The sequence below is a fragment of the Lates calcarifer genome, linkage group LG5 (genome assembly GCF_001640805.2).
Source record: "Lates calcarifer isolate ASB-BC8 linkage group LG5, TLL_Latcal_v3, whole genome shotgun sequence".
NCBI classification, from domain to species: Eukaryota; Metazoa; Chordata; class Actinopteri; family Centropomidae; genus Lates; species Lates calcarifer.
In genome coordinates, this window is record NC_066837.1 from 7,021,212 (window position 1) to 7,043,788 (window position 22,577).

Here is a 22,577-nt window from a genome sequence, read left to right on the forward strand (position 1 = left end):
TTCTTCTTCGATGTTTTTCGGTTGTTGATAACTGACATGGAGTGTGAGTCGGAATTTAATGGTAAGATCTAATTTCGAAACTATACATATTTAACAAATTCAAATGTAAGCACAGGTATGGTGTTTTATCTCATTGACTTAACTAACATTTATAACACTTTATGGCAAAAAGTAACTCTTAAAGATGAAAATATGTCCTACGTTGGGTAAATACCAAATACTGCTGACATAAATCTGTAATTGTCAAATTGGCTAAATTATCAATGGATGTTAATTATCCCATAGGTTTGGTAGACTTAATTTCAGCAACATGCTCAGATCAGTTATACCCTCAATATAGTCAAATACCCTGTTTCTTCATGTGGGGAGCATATTTATTGGGATTTACATGAGCCTTGTATTTCTAATGTCATCTCCAGTAGGTCTGAAAATACATGTAAAATTTTTCATGCAAACTATGAAAGGGAAGACCTCAACTGTTGTCAGGGGGGCAAATCTATCTGGTAAAGATCCAGGTTTGACCCAAAGGCTACTATTAGCTTTATGGACTAATGAAATACTGGTCTGCGCCCTGGATCCACACTATTTACAAAATAAACCTGGGTACAGTTTCACGCCACTGGATCTGGTAATAGGGTACATTCTAGTTTAAATCCAAGAAAATTCAATCAAAATATTATATTGATGATAACAATACCAATGATACCAATAAAAATGGATTAAAACCTATAACAAACAGTTTACAATACACTTGCTCATACAATCAGAAAACAACCACCTCCAAATGTTTTGTGATTTTTCACTGTGTTAAAATAATGTTTTAATTTGCATTGAGCATATTAATATACTAAAGTAATACACAATCCACTGTTCCAACTTTGCTCAAGAGAATAACTAAGTGAAAATTGGTTAATATGATCATGTCATCACTGTATTAAAATCTTATTAGTGTGCAAAAAATATACATAAAATAATGTGAAGTTACAAAACAAATTAAGTCCAATTGCTGCTACATACTTTTGCTAATGTTGTATGTAATATTTAGAACTTCTACAAAATTAATTATGCACTTCTACAAAACATGATGCCTCTGCTGTGCCACTTTCAAGAGAGATGCAAATGCTTTCAAGTAAATAATAATACAGTATATGAAGATGAATACAAGTACTAATGTTTGTTTAGCACAAATACTCTGCTATGTGAATACTCCAGTTGTTTTGATGTGAAACAGAAGTTTAATGGAGTCAAGATTATTAGGGTGCAGTGTGTCTACCTGTTCGTACTTTAGTAACACACCTTCAGATGGGATGACACACAAACAACACTTTGGCAGGGACAGGGGAAAACTTGCCTCAGTGTCTGGGACTGTGCAGTTTGCCCAGGCCACAGGACAGCCCTCTAGAAGCCAGCTTTATCGCCTTGCCTCGCCTGCCTGTCTGTCACTCTCTTTTTCTCTGGCTCAGAGACTCACTTTATTGTCTCTGTCAGTTGTGAGCTGGTGGTTTGCCTCCACTCACTGTCACCCCTCTGTCAGGCCCTGACCGATAAAGCTAGCACCGGCGCCAATCTCCCTTCTTCAGCTCCGTTGGCTGTTCCTGGACTCCATTCCACCACTAATTAGCTCTTCAGAGATTTCTCTTCGTGGAAGCAGGGGGCTGGTGGTGAAGTGTTGGGGGCTTGAGGGGCGGGGTGGGGTGGGGTAAGGGGAAAGGAGGCAGACGGATATAGACGAGTGTGTGTGGAGGAGCGAGTCTTATTGGATATCATGGCTCCAGTGATACTGTACTGATTCTTGAAATGACAGACCTTATGGAGTATAGATAGATAGATGGATAGATGGATGAGTGAATAGATTGATAGACAGAACATTCAGCAAAATATCTCAAGGCTTTGGTCAAATAGGAGGTGATGTGCAGAGGTGTCTCACTAATGTCCTGCCTCTGCCGGGCCAACACGACCACTGCAAGTCCTTAGGTGATTAACATGTTGGCAGGGGTTCCTACATGAAAAGACCCCTGTTTCTTTGTCTTCTGGTGTGTAAATATTGTGCTAGCGGAATATGAAAGTAGTGCAACTATAAGGTACAAAAACATAGGGAAAAAAGATCAAGAGTGGGTCTCACATCAAGGAGGACCCTGAGGATGTCTTTGTTGTCAACTTCAGAAGGGGGAAGAGAGCAGCAGAGGAGGAAACTGGCAGAAGGGGGAAAGATGCCAGAGAGAGCTCAAAGGATTCGGTCTGGGCAAGGTGATCGGTATTCCTCGGCAGTCTGCCTTCTGGCTCAGATCAGTGGGAGTAAGCTGGCAGCCAAGCCAGAGGGCATAACAGCACAAACACACCTTCAGCACTACACTGCTAGAGGCTCGGCTTCACAATCTGGAGGGGCGGGAGTTGGAGGGAGAGACAGAGAGAAGAGCAGGAGAAAATAAATACACTGTAATTATCTTCAAATCATCAACCACTGACATCCATTGTAAATATGTGCATGCGTGTATGTGCACGTGTTCCAGTAAAAGCCATAATGCATCTCCCACTGCTGTGTCAAAACAATAGTTCATCAGATAAGATTCAGCTGTGGGTTATGTGGTGTGAAGTTACTGAGGTCACCAGTCAGGCAGACTCATCCTCAGGCCAGCGATGTCGTATCTACTCACATCATCACCTCACTCTTGGATGAAGTCCAAAAACCCTGGATGTGCAACGAGTGGAGCGACTCTACCCCTCTTCAAGGGCTTCCTAATGCCATGCTGGGACACAAGCCTGACACGCTCCTTGCATTAGACACCTACATGGCCCTCGCTGATGTTCTGTTACAGCTCTGACTAAAGGTCTAAACAGTTACCTGATGGGTGGGCAGAACTGGGCAGGGCGCACCGATGAAGTGTTCACACACACACAAAGTGTTGTGACAGGTACCAGATGTCCTGGCAAAGGCCAGCTGTCTCCACGGACGACCACTTCCAACACACACACGCACGCACGCCCACACACTGGGGCACATGCATGCACATGCACATACACACACACACTGCATTTGGCCCTGATGTAAATTCCATGCAGTGCGTGTCCCAAAGCACCTGTGGTCTGACACACAGTAAGTGGATTGTCCACTCTCCTACCACACTAATGCCCTGCTACACACATTTAGCTTCATACCTGGGCAAAACAAATGTCTCCATATCTTTTGAAGTTTTTTGCCACCTGATGATAAAAAAAAAAAAACAATATTCCCCTTAAGTCAATTACAATTTTTTATTACCTGACATCATACATAACACCCTGAGAAAAACACAGCAGAGCTTTCTTTTGGCAATTCAGAGATGACCCAATCACTTTTAACATAGAAGTCAGTTCTGATTATGCTTAGACTCCTGCAGACACCTACACCTCTTCATGCCCTCAGGTAAGGGCAACTCCATTAAAGTCTGCAGTTTCTTAAACTGACATTTTCATCCACTGTATTTGTCCGCACCAATGTCAAGTCCTTCTTTTTGTGTTATTTCATATTTATTCTTCTGAAATGTGAACTATGTTTTCACTGCATGTCTTATTTGGTGCTCACCAAACTGATGCCCTCCCAGATAATATACTAACATCTTTAATTTATGATTCACAGATATAAATTTTAATTATAAGGATCTGTTCAAGATTTTTATTTTGTCTTGAACTTTTTTCAGAATAAATCAGTTTCACACAACTTATTAATGCATATTTCATTTTAAATCATGATGATTTATGGCAGCCTAAAAAGGTCATTTAAAAAGTCAGTCAGTGGTTGCACCCACCACAGTATTTGTAATGAGATTCATATGTAGAGTTTTAATGATACATTTTAAGTAATGTTATACTAGTATTTTTAAGCCCTCCTAAAACCTGTCAGTCACTGAATAGGTTACGTTCTAAGAGCATATGCCCATTTCAAGGTACCCCAGGTTGATAGGGTGTCTCTTGGTTCTGCATCTAGTCAGTACATTAACCCTGCTAAGCATGCAACACATTGATTATTCTGAATAACAAATGAAATGTTCATTATACTGGGCTCAATTTCAGTGAGAATGCTATCAATACAAAATGATTTTTTAAATATATATAATTCTGTATAGAATTTTAATTTTTATGTTTTGGATTTTGGCCACAAACATTAAACAAACTTGGTTTAAATTCTAAAACTATTTCTAAATCTTCTCTTTCACTATTTATCCCGAATATAATTACATACTCATGCAGTCAGACCTTGAGTTTCTCTTAGACCCAATGTGTAGAGAAGCTAATTTGAGAGATATGACTACATTTTTAATGTGCTAAATCCAATACGCATTTAATGATGAATAATCTTCATTATTATTCTATATCTTAGATAATATAGTGTTGTAATTGATCAATATGATGCCATCTTGAACCTTGAGTAATATCCATGGAGACCTTCAAGAGCATCACTCTTCAAGGCTGCGCTGAAGAAATGACTAAAGTAACATCCGATGTCTCAACTCAAATTGCCATTCCGCTTGTGCTTTATATCCTCATGAACAGATCATAACCAAGTTTGCTCCTTTGGATGGAAAAAAAGAAGAGTCCTTGCTGTTTTAAGGTTTTTAAGTGGAATCTTAATGTGTGTTTTTCCTCTACAGAACAACCCTCATATTTCCTGCCACACAAGGTCAACACATTCACATGGCCAGAGATGGAATTAAATAAATAACTGCAAGAAACAATTAGCAATGCATCAATAGTCAGATCAATAGTGATGTTGGTAATTATCACTTTTGGGATAAGGGAGATGGTCTTTCCTTATTGATGCTCTCTAATTCACGGGTATAACCTCAGGGCCTGCAGAATAAATCAAAACACGTCAAGGTAAACCACATTCCCAATTCCTTTATGACAGATGTGAATGAATATTGCTCTATAATTTTAAATATTTAAACCTGAACTTAGCATGCATGACCATGGTGTTATGGTCATCATGAAGTGTTTTATATTTTGACACCAGCTTTGATTAGGTCTTTGCTGCTTCAAACAGTGAGTGCTGATTTATAGTCATTTAAGGTGGCAAAAGCAAATAAAATAGATTCAACAAATGCAATCAATTTATCATTGATTTAAGAATTTGTTTGAAATAATCAGATAATATGTTTTATGTGACTACAAAATAAAAAATGTGTGATTTTCATTACAAGTAACTAATATCCACTATTCTGTTGTTGAATCCATTTTTTTATATATATATCAGTGGTACTACAATGTTTTTTGTTTTTTTTTAATTGTTTGTTTGTAATTTAGTGCTGTTTATGTAAGATCCCTCACTTAAATAAAATTCCACTCTGGCCCATGAAATGTAACACCTTATTTAATTTTGGGCAATTTATTTCAGGCTGAATGAAGAAGTAGATGCAAAATTAAACAGTCACTTAAGCTACATCTAATTGGTAGTGTGTTTCACAGATATGCATTCCAATTAAACTGTAGCTGTGAAAGGCTAGAAAGCCCTGGAAAGAATTGAATATTTTTGTTCTGTTCATTTACTTTTTAAACTCAGGTCTTTATGCAGCACCAAATTCGTGTACAGTTGCTGCAGTGGTCAAATAGTGAAAGAAAAAAGTCCTCACATTTGAGCAGAGGAACCAAAATTCATTAATTTGTTTATTCATTAGACAGTTAGCAAAATGCTTGTTGATTCATTTTCTAATCGGTATAATATGTAGCTGTTCATTATTGACATATGACTATTTGGAGCAAGTGTCAACTCCTTTGTGTCATTAAGGGTACATCTAGTGCCAAAAGTGGTGAAGTCATGCACACACAATGAAAATATAATTCTCCTTCATTGAACATTGCCTCTGTTGATGTGTCTTGTTGTCCATACAGCACACTCTTCCCTCTTTACCATTCCCTTGTGTTAGCTATATAAGGTGCTGGTGCAATCCCTGACCATCAGCCCTCCCAAGAGAGGCCTTGCTACCATTTATTTTCAGTTAAACCAGAATAAATTGGCTCAGGTTTTCAGCTTTAGGCCTAATTTTAGTTTTGTCCTAGCTTACCTCTGAGCTCTCCCAACAACCAGACTCTCTCCAGACACACAGGAGAACAATGTGAGGCTGTGCACCATCTGAGCCCGGACCCCTCAGGCCCCTGCGGTATCAATAATGCAGGCATGACCACACTGATTGGAGGAGACAACTGGTGTTTAGAAGGAGCAAACCCAAAAGAGTTCTCCGTCTCCACACAAGTTAACTCTGCTCTCTGTTTGCCACTGATTTAGATGTACAACTGCTGGAATGATCGCTCAGCTTTGTGCAAAAGCTCTGCAGCTATGGATGTGCTGCATGCGTGTATGGGCATGGGCATGCGTGTGCACGTGCATACACACACACACACACACACACACACACACACCTAAGTACATGCACACACTCAGCCACCCAGGTGAGGGAAGGCACACACAACACCCAGCCTTGTTGATGGGTCCATTGATTTTTGAAGACCACACTCCTTCTTCCCTTTTTCTTTGATTATTAATTCACAGAAGCAAAAGAGAACTGCCCACTGCTTTTAAATTGTAACTGCTCACTGAAGTACCATCCATGGGAAAGATGTACCCTATGGTGGCTACATATGTGTTTGATACAGGCAATTAATAATGCTCATTCAAGTTCATTCAGTTTTTTATTATTAGAACAGGTAGATTAGCATCATAACTGCCCTGCATTAGTCTCACCATATTGCTCAGCATTACACACAATATAACATTTAAAACCAAAATATAAAATAAAAGATTCATTGGAGGATTCAGGTTTACAGAAATTCCATGTCAATAGGATATATTGGATGTGAAAAGTACTTCCTCAACAGTTTGAAATTTCCCAATTACATAAGTCCAGTAAGATGATGAAATCAAAGTGTAAGTGCTGGGTAATGGCCAAAGGGTAAGAATTGCTGGGTGTTGGGAAATAGTCAAGCTGACCAACTGGGCTCTGAGGAATTATGATTTTTTCCAGCTAAATGGTTTTTGAAACTTATAAATGGTTTCTCATATTGAGAGAATATAGTGTAATATTGTATATCTGGCTTTTTTTAGTTGTTGCTGATATATGGAGGAGAAGACTGTGACTGAAGACTGTGTATGATCTTCTTTTATGATCAAGTGTCCAGTTTTGTAATTTCCAAAATTATTCACTAGAGGGAGCAAATACAAAGCTCTTTGGTCTCCCCACACTCTTAAGGCTAAAATGGACAAAACACACTGTGGATTGTTTGTACTCATTTATTATCAGTCTCAGTCAGTGTATAAAATCAAATACTGCACACAGTGAGAAATGTACAAATTACATTTCAAACTCTGTGTATTATAGGCAGTCAGTTCACATACTTCATACTTTCCTCTAGTGCTATAGTTTCCGTTAGACAAATAGTTCATGCTGAGAGACTGTGACACTTTGAAAACTTTTCATTTTGGATGAAGAACATTCACAAATGGCAGGGGGTGGGGGTAAAAAGGTTGTCTCCATAGCACAGCAACTGAATGTTTGTGCCTCCCAAAGATGATTTCGCAAAGGGAGTGCAGCTCAATACTTCATGCTGGGATCTTTTTGATCAGTTGACTTAGCAGTGTTTGTTTGTCCGATGTTGTGATGCGGCTGATTAGTGAAGATGGATTAATGAATCATAAAAAGACACGTTAGAAGTGTCTTCTCTGAGGGACGCATCCATTCATCTGCGAAGAAGCTCGTAATACATTTTTCACTTTTCTCTGCATAATTAGACATATTGATGAATATTAACAATTAAGTCTTCCAAATGTCTTATTTTATCTGACGCCAGATAAAGACTGCTGCTCTTAGTGAATTAATTCCTAAGATGCTCCTTGCCGCAACATCTAAGATTCACCCAGAAGGCTGTGCTCTGCTTGCTCCATGCTAGTTGCTCTGGGCTCCCTATACGCTCCCCATGTCTGTATCCCTCAACTAGCACCCACCCTTCCACTCTTCCTTTTTTCCTTTTTCCCCCCTCCATGATTTTTTTTCTTTTTGCTTGTTTGATATATTTCTTTCCACCCCAACACCATCATATTCAAAGACTTATACAATATACATGTTCCATCTGGTCAAACTTGGTGAACTTAAATATACCTGTCAAGTGCAACTTTAAAGTTTCCCTCGCAACCTCTACTGGGTCTCGCCCAATCCACCAAGGCTTTAATTAAAAAGCAGCCCCAGTTCCAGGATGTGCTTCTAAATGAGGGAGTTTGCGCTGGCAGACGAGGAGCTGGGGTCTTGCAGTGGGACCCGGCTTGTGGCTTTCATCACTTCCACTCCACAGCTCTGAAGTTCCGGAGAGGCATCTGTCTGACTTGAATTGGAAAGATGGAGAGATGCACAGTGAGAGAAATTTAGAGAGAGGAGAAATTGAAGAAGCAAGACAGTGGTGGTGGTGGGGGGTAAGGGTTGGGGGGGGTGATATCATGTGGGGGCTGATACCCTCCTTTTGTTCTGACTGTGCAAAAGGAAAGCGAAATGTTAAAGGTACTTTTTTCAGCATTAATGCACAGACTTTTGCATGCAAGTGACTGTTTTTCATTTGGTAGAAATTTCAACTAATTTTCAACCCTCTAAATTTCTGTTTAAGGTCAAATATTAACAGTATTTTTTAAAAGATAGTACTCAAAACAATTTATTACATTTATGTCTTAAAATGTTTTTAAAAAACACAAGAGGCAACTGTGAAATAATCAGCACTGTAACGAATTAGTTAAAAGCATTCATAGTGTGCCTTTGTGACAGTTTGTACATTTGTGCAGACTGAAAAGTATTGACAGCAGCTGCTAACAAACATGCAGGATGGTTATATATAAATAATGGAAATGTTTTAATTTTGGAGGCCCATTATAAAAAAAACTACTAAAAGTCTATGGAAACAACTGTTTGTCTTGATCAGGCTTTTTCTGAGCACAGGAAAGTCTGTAAAGATTTACAACCCCACTGCGGGACATTCCTGAAAACCAAGCAACTATGACATCTAGTGGACATATCCTAAAAACACAGTATTGCAGGAAAAAGCTGGAAAAACCTCTGTGCACCCACAAACTACTTGTTGGGACTGGGACTATGAAGCTGTGAGATATTTCATATCCCTCTAGGCAAAGGCACAAAAATAAAATCCCTCAAACAAAATAATAAACAAAAATAGATAAAGAACTTTTTCTGCCAGGTGAGGTAAATTATAAGCTATTCAAAGCACCAAAGCTAAGAAGGTTATTTTGCAGTAATGGAAAACTTCAGCTTCACATGTCTAATGTTGGGGTTGAGGACACCCTTAAAGAGGTTGCAAGATCAGTTTGACGGGAAAGATGAAGAAACACTTCTGCTACTTAAAATCTGTTTTCGGATATTTCTTTCAACTTTGCTATTTTTTTGTGCACTACTACAGGCCTATAAAACAAATTCAGAATAACCTTTGGTTTAGATATTTATACAACTCTAAATTAAAAATGGTATTAAATGTTACAGCGCTATGACTCTAATTTTATCATCAGTTTTATTACTGTTTATAGAAACTGTCCTTTTATACTTTTGAAATCAAAAGGCCCCAAACGTCATCCAGAGCTTGACGATTCCAGGCAAAGAGCCAAAACCCACTGAACCCTGAGAGAGGTTAGAAATTTCTCACGCATGTCTCTAGCTGGTCTCCAAGCATGTTTTTTGCTTAAAGTCTGTGCTGCAGTAGTTTATTGCCAATAACACACTACACCACAAGGGCATTTCCAATAGCTCACAGCATATCTGGGGCTCCGCTGCTATAAGTTCAAGGTCCTACAGGACAGTACTATGTTGGTCTGAAAGGATTACCCTTACACAGCTGCCATATCACTTTAATTTAAACATGATGATAGAAATGACTCTAAATTTACTCTGCGCATTTTTGTCCTTTAACAGGCAGACAAATGGTGGATGTGCTCCAGCTGAATGATGATATATCTGTCTCCCCCATAGTGCCATTATATACATCAGCTGTTCCTCTCTGATGAGGGGCATCAAAGGAGGGATTCAAATGACAAATACCTTAGGCAGTTCTATCTATGCATGGACATATGGAGGGAGTCAGTGCCATTATATAATCAGGCCCAGTTACCTCGCTTTAATTTTCTCCTTTTTTCTTTTTTCTTTTTTTAAAGATTTTCAAGATTGTATACAGGGCAGATAATGGATTGTTGCTTCTGTGCAGTTTACAGAGAGGAACACAAACACATACAGTGTTCAGATGCTACACAATACACACTAGGATTTGACCCTGCGTATTTCCTCTTCTCGAAGGAGGCTTATTGGCAGAAAATTTGTTTCAGATGGCACGGTTTACCCTGCTGTGGTTTTTCTGCTTTTTCTTTTAGCTTTCTTTTAACTCTTCTGATGCAAAATTGTCTTCACAGACAGAGAGATAACCAGCTTCATTGTGCTGAATCATGTTTACTTTATCAAGATTATTAAATCACCAACTTTGACATAACAATACTGCAAATATTTGCTGTCATTTGACAAAGTTAAATCTCTAAATAACAAAATAAACTCATTAAAACCAAATAAAATATTTGCAATGCCAGAGAGGGTCACCACAGAAACTCCTCCCCAGTATTTCGCAGCAGTTATTTTCATGAGATGTTTATGTGATAGCCACTGCATTAATCTTGGAAAGCAAATACAGCTTAGGACGCTCAGGAAGCAGAATGTTGTATATTCAGACCAGCATTCTCTTGCCATTTGATCTTTTATCTTTAATCCTTTTCTCTTTGACTAAACTCAGTCATGCCATCGACACGCCAAGGAACTATTCCAGCCTTCAAGCTTTTACCAATTAAGTGCTACCATATGCAGGGTAGAAGGTACCACTGAAGCTGTCATATGTTTGCAATTATGCACCGCAGAAGCAATCACAAAGGCATTAGGATTTTGTTAACACAAGTGAGAAAACAAAACATTTTATGCAGAGAAAAATTCTGCTAAAACTATTTTACCCTGATTTCAAGGTAAAGTAGTTAGCTATTTTAAATAGTGCCATTTTTTCAACTTTTAGGGTAAAATAGTGGAACCTTTGTGTGCCTGTGGATGATTAGTGATAGATCTTGGCTGACATCTCTTGGACAAAGTGCTAGTTTATCAGTGTCTGCACTCTTCAACCTATGTCAGTCATACTGTGGCAGTCTGTTTTCATTTTTATAAGCTCTGGGGCTCACCATATGTATAATAAATCATAACAGTCACTGGAATCACTCAGTTTTTTTGTCTGACCGGTCAATATACATTCTTTAAACCATGTCTAACTTTGTTTGCTTTTAAGACTAAGACTTTGTGTGTGTGTGTGTGTGTGTGTGTGTGTGTGTGTAGCCCTCCTTTTTTTTTTAATAGATGCCCCTTGTTCCCCATTTGCTGTTTTGTTTAGTTGTTGTTTTGTTTTGTACACAGAGGTTATGTTGATAAAAAGGATTATTTGTACCAAAGTGTAGTTCTGGGACTCTACTTATGAGAGTCTTATATTTTTAAAAATTCACTCTGAGTTGAATTGTTGGTGACTTCATTAGTAGTGTGAATTAAGCTGTATAATATAACTTGTAATAAGTGTGTTTGTAGAAAATGGTTGGATAGCTGATATGCTATTGATTCCAGGACTTGCTTAGATGAAAAACATGTGATTTGAACCAGGGCAATAAAGTAGACTTAATATTGTTGATTTGCAATCACTATAATTTGTAGGGGTTTTTGTTTGTTTGTTTTATTTCTTTGTTCGTTTGACAGGATATAAAATCTTTCATGAGATAGTCTGGCTGTGTATCTGTGTGTAATTCAGCCTAAAAATTAGCCTCTTCTATTTTACCTAATTTATATCAAATATAAACAGTGTTTTGGACAGCACACCTATTTGCCTCTCTCTGTCATAGTGAAGTACTTCCACTTACAATTTCTTTGCAGAGAAATGGTCATAAAGAGAAGAAACAGAAGGAGCACAAGACTTGTAAAGAGCCGACATTTTAACCAAAACCAGCTCTGATTTCATCCAAGTCCAAAACATGCATCCTGTAAACACAGACTAGCGGACTGCCACATACACCAAAACACACTCATGCACATTCTTTCTACTTGTTTCCTTCTACATTCCCTCCTAGATTCACTCCAGACCTTCTCCTGTTCCCATCATTCATATATTCCAGTGGACTACTTGGAAATTAGGAGATAGATGAACGAAAGAAATAACATGTGGTTCAAACAGTCCCTCATGCCATGGTCTACAAAGACAGCTAAGCCAAGTAAGAGAAGCAAAACATGGTTATACATACACACACACACACACACATATATATATATACACACATACACACACAGTGTTTTCCTAGTGTAATTAAATCATCCCATGCTCACCCCATGGGATCTCCCTTGAGGATTTAGGGGCCCACACTGACAGTCCCCGCAGGTCACAGGGGCGGTTGTTTTCCTTGGACATGTTTCATGAGACTGCATGTGTTCTCTCTGGGAATTAGATCCTTTGGAGAAAAAAAAGGCACAGTGATGGAGATCTGGATTCTGGGCATCTGAAAACATTGTTGAGCACAGACTCATCTCTGCCCTGCACCCTAACACCACAAGCAACCCAGGTCTTTGAAGAGGCTCTCAGTAGGTGGCCTTGCATTCACAACATGCTAGAGGTCATCTCAGGTCTTCTCATGTTTGTTATGTTTATGTTTTATTAAGGAACTCCCAATGGTTGTATTCACAAGACATAGTGAGTTTTAGACAAGAGAGCTGCCTGAATTTGTCTTCCTCTTATTCTTGGTGTTTATCACAAGAGGAATGGGTGGAGGGTCGGGCAGGGAGGTTGCTCCTGTTTATGGAAAACTGAGATAAACAGACTCTTTTCACATTCATCCAAAAAGACTGATTATCAATCATTCTATACCCAACTGATACTGTACTGCAAGTCTTTGTTCCCTCAACGGTAATGTTGTAATACGGCCTCCAGCCACTAGTGGCAGAATAAAGTGCAGTGCTGCTAAACAGTCTGTGAGCAAGGAAAAAAGACATATGCCATCTTTGATTGTATTGACCTCAAATGGAAATCATCTATTGGCTTAAGTAATTTCTAAGTTCATCTCTTATAAGTTTGTAGTTTTAAATTCTTCCATTAACTATCTTGATGAGCATTAAATGCTACATGGGAACAATACAGGACAAGTAAATTATGAAATGTAATTGTGTCTGATCCTGTAAAAGTGTCACAGTTATAGATAGAATCTTAAAATCAATCAAGTCAAACACAATGTAAGGCAGCATGCTTAACTTAAATGAACAGTGTGTCAAGAAAAGTCATTTGCATTTAAATATAGAAATGTATATTAAATAACCCACACTTATGACAAAAATGCAAGACCTACAACAGTATTAGAGGACCTCAAATTGAAAATGGACTTAGAACAGTGGACCTCCTGCTATGGTGTAGCTTCAGCTCCCTCCTCAGGTTAGACATATTGATGACTAGCCCATTTGAGTCGAGAGCCAGCAGGCTTGGGTCATTAGCCTGGCTGCTGTGGCTACGACACCAGATGGAGGTGGAGGTATGGCTGTAGGCTGTACTGTGATCCAAGACTTCTAAACATGTAACCCACTCTCCTCTGAGGGTCCCTAACCACAGGAAGCCTCTCATGCTGCTCCATTGATCTCTACCTCATGGCCTCAGTGCACCTTAACATGTTTCACCCGGTTTCACCAATAAATAAATATATGACATCATGTTTTATATGGCAGTAAAGGTGTGGTGAGGTGACTTCCAAAGTATTGATCCACCTTGGCTTCTTGTTGTTTATGATGTCTGTGTTGTTTGTTCAATATGAAAGACTGGAGTCAGTGTATGGATTCTTTTAATGCTGTTAGTTCAACAGGAATAGATATAATCGAATTGTCTTCAATGAGACTATGTAACATGAGAGATTTATGAGGTTAAGAGTTTCTTTGAGAAGTATGACCTCAATTGTAAACCAGACTTATGGACAGCAATTACTTCAGAGGGGCAGTTATTATGTGTCTTCCTTGTCCAAGAACTCCTGGTGTTATAATTAGTTCTTTGTTACAGGCTTTTGAAGTCTTTTTTTTCTTTTTTTTCCCCCAGATATACACAAGTAAAACCAAAAGTATTTTTCCCCAGCAATGTTTTTAATATTGTTTCTCAAGAAACTAACGTTGGAACTCTGTGAACTAAATAAAGAGTAAATGGATCTATTTCAATCCAGATTTCCTGGCACAGCCACGTATAACATTTAAGCCACTAACTGACATTGTTAATGGTCTTTAACATTTCTGATAATCATAGTTTCACACACAGCAGCCCTGTCTGCTGAGGAACATTCAGTGTAAACAAGCACAGGAAATGATGATGATGTTAATAATGCTGATGTCCACTCATAGTTTTCAGCAGGCCTGACTTTGGCTCTCAGCTAGTTTGACATGAACAGAGTTTGTGCCCTTTGCAAATCATCAGTGTTGACACACTGGCTGCCTGACTGTAATCCTTGTGTGACTAGTGATAGATGGAATTGAAAAAACAACTCAAGCTTTTTGAAGTCAGATTGTTTGAAATGACACTGGACCATTGGTGACTATCATAGCATGTTAGCATTTACTTTGGTGGAGGTCTCACAGAAATAAACATGCCACAGTGTCGTCACCAAAATTTCCCCTAAATGCCGTTAAGTCAATGAAACAATCCTACCTTAGAATAGATATGGTGAAATCCTGTTCAGATATAATAGATAGTACATATATTCTCTCAAAGTATTGAATGACATTTCACATAAGAAGGGGTAGAGCTGTGAGCACTTGTACGTCATCAGCCTATACCAATGCAGTGACCTCAACAAGCCTTTCAGAGAACCCAACAAAAAACCCACAGCCTTATAAAAGAGCAGGCCCTGCAGTTAATGACCCATATCTTCAAACGTACAGTAAGTCACATGGTGGCCCTGCCCTGGCAGTGCCCATTTCCTCAGCTCTGATCATCAAACACAGGAAACACAATCAACGTGAAAGGCTGGGTCAGTATTACTCAGACACATTACACAGTCCGACTACATGAGTGATAAGGCAAGAACACAGGAACCAACTCTCAAGTAAGTCCGGTGCCATGGCATGGGAAAAGGGCACATGTATATGTGGGTTCATAATTATACAATTAATTATGCATAGATATGCTTATGATTTGATTTATAATATATTATATTTAATGACAGAAATCAGTCAGAAGGTGATGCAGTGCATCAAGAGGAGACATCTTGGGTTGCCAGATTGTGAGTATAAATTTAACGGAAGGATTCCATCGTCTCTTCAGCTGTTTTAGCCTTTTATACAATCCTTTAGAACAAGCCATCAGATTTTAAGTTAAGTTTGTAAGTAATAAATATTTAAAGTTAGTGAAAGCCAATGCTTTGCAGGCACTTAGGCTTTCATTCAAATGTGAACAATGTAAAAGTTCTTATTTATGCATTATAACCACTTATTTCACAGAGCATTATAAATGATTCAGTAACCTATGAGGCAGTCAGTGAGGAGACAATTAAAACATTAAAACATCTGCCATATTGTAGAGGATCACCAAGTCATATAAATATATAATAAATATCTTAGTTTTGCCCATCAACTGCTTCTGTGCGTTAACATGACCTTTTTAGTGTTTTAGTTTGAAAACAAGCTTCCTGGTTTTAATTGTCTACACAGGTGGGCCTCTAAGTATCCTTTGACCCTCAGGGCTGAATAAGGGCCCCATTACAAAAGTCAAAGGTCAGTTTACTGCTTGAGGCTAATTGATTTGAGGGGTGCTTAAATATGCATATCCCATGAATCACAGCCATCACAGCTAATCAGTGCGATTATCCATGAATTATAACACATGAAGGTATCACTGCGTCGTTAGCATTATGGATTTTGTGTGAAGTGTTTTTTTGTCCTCGTGCATACTCATTAAACTGGAGTATTAAGAAAATGTAACTGTCACTTTGTTAAGTCAGTGTGTGTAAATGGTTACAACGAAATGTCATTTCTCTTAGCATAAACATTTATAAATGATCAGAATTATAAGGTGTTCTGTAGATACACAGACAAATACACATTCAAGGCACATCACATGATATCTCAGCCTCTCATCAGAGACACAATCACTGCCAGATGGTGTCAGTCTTCTCCCCTCTAACCTTTGACACCCCCCTCTCTCTGTCTCTTACTCATACACACAAGAGAGAATGATAAGGTCTGGGGAGTTGCTGCGCAGTGCACTGGAGGAGAATTGAAACTCAGAAGGTCATACAGTATGAGGGGGCAGACGAGGCCACAAAATCCCTGTGGTCTGTTAATCAACACAGAGGATAAACAAAATACAGCCAGAGAAGGTAATGTATCATGCATGAAAGTCTGAAACCACAGTTTGCAACAGTGCAGCTGTTTGGCAACGTGATGACATGAAATGTCAATAAACATTTTGAAACACTGATTGTCATCACAGCACAGTCTGTTCATTCATCTATGATGAATATGTGTTATCTGTGCTATAGTTTGACAACCTTAAATGATAAGGCCGGCAATATTCTACTGTATATTATTCTTATTCTCAATAAATTCCATGAAAAGACCAAAACAAACAATGTTTTACTTTGTCTATCAGTACTTTCTGATTTCTCTGTCCTGTCTGAAGCACTCAAGCCCATTGGTTCCAGCAGATATAAATCTTTAAGAGTGTGCAATACAAAGGCTAAATAAGTTCTTAAAATAGCCAGGTTCTGTAATTATATGCTACCGTATATCAGGTTTTGGCTATACAGTCAATACTAGTTCTATCATTTTTGGTTTTGGTCTTTTCATGGGATTTGTTGAAAACTTAAAACATATAGAATATTGCCAGCCTCATTCCTTTGTAGATTTTGTTATGTGTGGAGAAAAAACCCCCAGAAACAATAACTTCTTTCTTTGCCACACTATAAGCTTGCAAATATACATTATAACTTCAACTGTGTGTGTGCATTGTCTGGCTAGTCTGACAGGTGCAACCCATGTGTCCATGTGTTAAAAACAGACTTTGTTTGAATGAATTGTTATTAATGCATCACAACACAAAAATAGAAGCTTAATTACCCTTGTGTATGGCGGGACTACAGTGGCACTAGTTTTGCCAGTTACTTTTTGCTCATTATCATATTACATTGACTAATGTAGCTGTCATAAGGTAAATCTTCAACCCAAAGCTTACTGGCAGTTAACCACAACAATGTCAGTTCTGCCTCATAAGTTATTTTAGAGGACTTTTGAAGATTCATTACTTTGGGACCCTCTGAAAAATACTATCCTACACCTAGCAGCCCTTTTATTATGTACAACTGTGCAGTCTAATTCAATCCAATACAACTATTCCGCCTTGTTAGTGGTGGTATTCTAGACTGCATTGTATTCAGGGGTGTCCCTCCTGTTTTAAATATATAAATCATATAAACATATGATTGAATTTAGACATTTCCAACATTGTCAACAAAAACTGAACCTTATAGACTTTGTAGAATTTATGGGAGCTGTTGAATTGAATTACATTAGGCTCTACAGGTGTAGAATGCATCGCAAAAATAAATATTTTTCTTAGTGAGACCACATGAACATTTTTCTCGTCTTAAACTAATATTTATAATAGTTTGCATTCATTTTCATTAACTTTTAGGAAAGTAAAGTATTCATTTAAAGGAAAAGCATCCTCTTCAGAATTTCCACATTCTGAGAAGCCTAATGCCCTGCATCAAAACAGAAAAAAACATTGTTCACAATCAAGAGAAATAAGTGCAGGGATAAAGTGTTCTGGAGGGTGGGGGTGGGGAGCAGGCAAGAGGTTGGTGCTTTTGAAATAGCAACTGGATATGATAGACAGTTGGGAACAGATTAGGGGGAAAGCATGCAGAGCATTGGTGGACAGGAGAGCACCGCTCGACAGAAATTTATTAGACAGCAATTAAGGAAGAAAGAAAGCTTTGTGAATCTCTCAGGCTCAGCACTTACCGAGCAGATGGATGCAGTTACATGGTGAAATACATTAAAACTGCCATCTGATATCAGATCTTTATCAGGTAAAAAACTTGAAGCAAACAACATCTGGAAGTTGAACAAGGAAACTCCATCAGTCTCTCTTGACTCAGGTTTGTTATCTTCCATTTTGGCCACTTGATCCTCACAGCTGTATTTACAAGTAGCATGCCACTTTCAAATTGCCCACAGATGTTTTTCAAATGCAGCCTACACAAAGTAAAGACTAGAAAGTGCTGATCACAGCTTCGGTGGCAGTTTATATTTCAAGGAGCCTTACAACACAACAACTTCACACTAATTAGAAGTTTATACAGAATGTACACAAAGATATCTATGTTTAAAAAATACCACAGTGCAGTGCAAGTATCTAATGACCGATTTTTATTTTTCAAAAACAGATGTATTTGCTGGTTTGACAGACATGGAGTTATAATTATGTCCCAGACATTTTGAGCATGCACTCATGGGCTTTCTGATAGGGGAAAGCAAAGTGCGATGGGCTAAGACTCTTGGGTTTATCGCGTTTAGGGTCTGTCTGACAAGAGCCAGACTGTAAGCAGGAATGTGTCTAGGCTGTGTCTAACTGACTCCACTATCAGTTACCCTGTCATCTAAGAGCTCTGTGTTAAGCATATGAACCCTGCAAGTAGTGTATGTTATGGCAACAAATTGGAAAATTAATGGCATGGCAACCGGATGACAGTGTCTCACTTTACACTTATTAATTGATACCATTGTTTGGCTGCTGTACAATGTAACCCTTTATCATCACCATAATGAACTGTTTCCTTCCCACAGTGTTACTTAATTATTCTGCACTTATGTTAATTCTGAAATGAATATGAAAGAATACTCTCAGCATTATGGGAAACATGCTTGCACACTAATTCAGACTTAGATGAAAAGATCAACAATCAATTTCATTTCCTTGATTTAAGTGGAGAGATTGGTCCAGATCTCTTTTAGCCTGGTTTTGTTCCAAGAACAGAAGCATTGGTAAACAGCTGCCGTATCCCCCACCAAAACAGGAAAAAGTACGCCTTCCAATGTTGTGTCTCGTTAGCTTTAAAACTAGCCACTAATACTTTCAAGAGTGGGTTGGGTTTGATCATATGAAAGTCATTGTGCAGTCACTGGACTCAGCTGTTATTGGGCAGTAAACAACTCTAATGAGCAATGTGCTAATGACGCCACAATAAACTGATTACTATTTCCACATGTTGAATACACGTACAAGATACAACGTGGCAACATGGATGACAACCCTGAAGACAACTTTGAAAGATCAAGATAGATCGGTTTTCTCTTGTTTCCAGTGTTAATACTGGGTTGAACACTTAACGCACACAGATGGTACAGATGACACCGACATCAACATCCTCATCTATGTTTTCCAAATGCAACAATAATCCCTTAACAAGAGCACAATACTATTCTCAGAATCCTCTATACTAATAATTATGTTCATGTAAAACTACAGAATCTTTACATGAGCTATATCCAATTTAACAATGCTCTAACAAAACACTAAATGTAAATGCAAAGACTTACCTGCTAACATTGATTTTAAGAAAGCATCATAGTGAAAATCTAAGTGAAATGTTGTATATGTGTCCGTGCATGAGAATACAACAGGCCTCTATTCTGAGTGCAGCAGATGTGAACATTAATCTGCAGTGCAAAAGGTTGGACTGCAGAATGTGACGCATGGTTGACTTGGTACAGCTGGCGATAGTGGATAAAAATGTGGGACTAATTAAAAATACTTGTGGCTTGGCATGGGCTGTCCAACTGATATGAGCTATAATGTGCTGACCTCACAAACTTTTATCACAGCTAAACATTGGCTATTTCAGACAGAGTTTCAGCTCGTAGCTATAGCCACATCAAATTACAGTATACGTGCGAGCTCCTGGACAGTTCTCTCTCCTATGAATAAGAGACTCCAGAGACTCTGGATGGTATTGTATACCAACAAACATTATAGCAATCAGTTAGTAATTAGTAATCAGTTAACACTTTTATTTTTCCTCCTCTTTGTTAGTTTCATGCAAATCCGCCAGAACAGTTCCAGAATTTTCCCAATATGAATGATGTTGCCAATACTGCTAGCCGGCAACATCAATACCCTTGGCATCTAGCAGAAAGTTAACAAATTAAACAGACACCACACTACTGCAATCTCCTACAAATGTTCCTTGTATTCAACATGTTTATGTTTCAAATCGGCAGTTGCCCTCCCTTCATTTATCCCCAGCCTTAACTCCTCCCTGATTTCAGTTTGGTGGGTTGATGCCGGTAAGACTGAGTCATCCTCTGGAAGGAGCCGAGTTTGGGAATTGCGAGGTGTTGTTTGAATGCAGTTCTCAGATATGAATCAGAGAAGATCTAATATCTATACAATGCACATCAAAACGGCTGTCCCTGTTACCCTGGCTCTTCGGATGGGGAATCAAGTGAGATAACTCTCAAAAGACTCATAATGGCAGCAATCAAAATTAACTTAATGTGCTAAATATTATTCTGTTGATGTGCCGTGCTGCTTCCAATTTATGCAATGGATAACTAAAAATTGGATGTATTACTTTAATGTCAATCATAGTCTTTTCTTTTTTACAACACTGAATGAAATGTGAATCTAAGTAACTCAATCAAAATATAGGATCACATAACATCAGAGCTCCAAGTTTCTGCAGATTTATCATAGTAAACTTGTACAACAATAACCTTTTCTGTCAGTTACAATGAAGCAGACACCTTCAGAGAGCTTGAGGCCACAGTGAAGAAAGTTGCAGGAACTTTACAACAACTGTATTCTTCTCGAGAACACAGACTTCTCCACAGGCTCTTTTCATCAGATATCATCATCACTGCTTTGACAAAGTTTCCCTCCTTCTAATTAAAGTAGTCTGTTAATATTATATTGATTAATTTCAGATGAAGTCAAACGTTGGCACTACTCAGGCTATTATGAAAATTCCACCATCACGGTTCACGTTTTCTTTTTTCTCTCAAGCTGTAACTTTTTTGTTTGTCTGAACCATATGTCCCAAATTAATAAAGCCAGGCAGTATACTGAACCCTCCTCACTCTGTCATTGCTTGTCACAGTAGAATTGGCCTCAAACTTATTTTCTCCCCTCCCTCTTTCTCTCTCTCTCTTCCTCTTTCTCCCTGTATCTTTGCCTCTCTGTTCTTTCTGTTTTTGCGCAAGTGTCCCAGTTAAGAAATTGCTTACATCCCACTCAGTCTGGGGCTGGATTGAAATTTCCCATAGGGTATGTACCAATATGCAGAGAGCACACTTCGACAGATGCCATCAGAGAACAAGCATATGAATTACCAGGCAGCCTGCCATCTTTGAGTTCAGACAGAATGGCATTAATACCTGATTACGATCCAAACAACAACACAACAACAACATGAAAGCCAAAGCAACTGGGAGCAGGTAAAGGTTTCATCATTTATATATTAATGGATTTACTAACAAAGGCTCTACTACCCCCTCAAAAGTTAAAATGTCATAGAAGCTGCCAACAGTCAAGGGACTTTTGAAAAAAAAAAAAAACTAGGGGTAAGAAAATCAGATGCCATCAGCAAATCACGTTCCAATAAATTAAATATTCACCACTGCTGACCATAACTAATTCAGAAGCCATGAGATATTCATGACTACAATTAAAGAAAACATGATCCCTTTAATTTTAAATGGCTGTAAATATTGGCATTACCCAATTAAGTCACATTTGACTGTAGGAAAAGTACCTGCAAATGAACCAAACACTGAATCTATATTTTCTGGGAGGAAGCACAGAAGTTTCACTTAAATCAGTTGGCATGGTACTGTTGTGTTACAAATTATGTATAGTGATGAACTGTATATGTATCAGAAAAACGGGAAAGCAATTTTACTGATTGGTGTAGTTTGCATTTTGTACATCATCTCAAGTCTAATCACATTTCCCTTTCTTCATCAGTATACTGTCCCACGTTCCTCTTTCTCCATCATTTTAATCACATACTGTCTGTATAATCAGTAGTAAATATTTGATTGGGCTGTTCTAAAACTTTTGACTGGTAGAGATACGACTATATTCTCATGAATAAAGACATAACATAGGTTGACATCATTACATCTCTTTACATTAATTTTTGTACTTTATGTAGCCAGAATTGAGTTAATGTCTAGAAAAAGGAAATAGTCACACCAGTGTACCCCTCAGTCAAAAACTGAACAGACAATGATGTTTAAGGTACCTATAAAAGTGCCCAATGGGAATAGAAAAGTCCAATATTCTCTACCTCTACTCTAATTTCAGTGGAGGAGGTTTTATTTATCTATTTGTTTGTTTAATTTGTCCAGAAGAGAATTTGGCAGTTTTTAACAAATATGTACTGAATTCTGCCAGACATAGCAGAAATAACATCAGAATTTTTTTTTAATTGAGTGGTTTTCCCCCTTTAAGCAGATGCTGTGTCAGCTCTTTGGCAGGTG

At 38.3% G+C, this 22,577-nt stretch overlaps 1 long non-coding RNA gene across 1 annotated transcript; it reads right to left on the minus strand.

Moving 5' to 3' along the window:
- Positions 1-6,655: 6,655 nt before the first annotated feature.
- On the minus strand, positions 6,656-19,772 carry LOC108893061 (uncharacterized). The gene is made up of 3 exons (XR_001962603.2): positions 19,635-19,772; positions 12,402-12,523; positions 6,656-8,346 (listed from the first exon to the last, which is right to left on the minus strand). It is a non-coding gene; the product is annotated as an uncharacterized LOC108893061 (long non-coding RNA).
- Between the last annotated feature and the right edge of the window lie 2,805 nt (positions 19,773-22,577).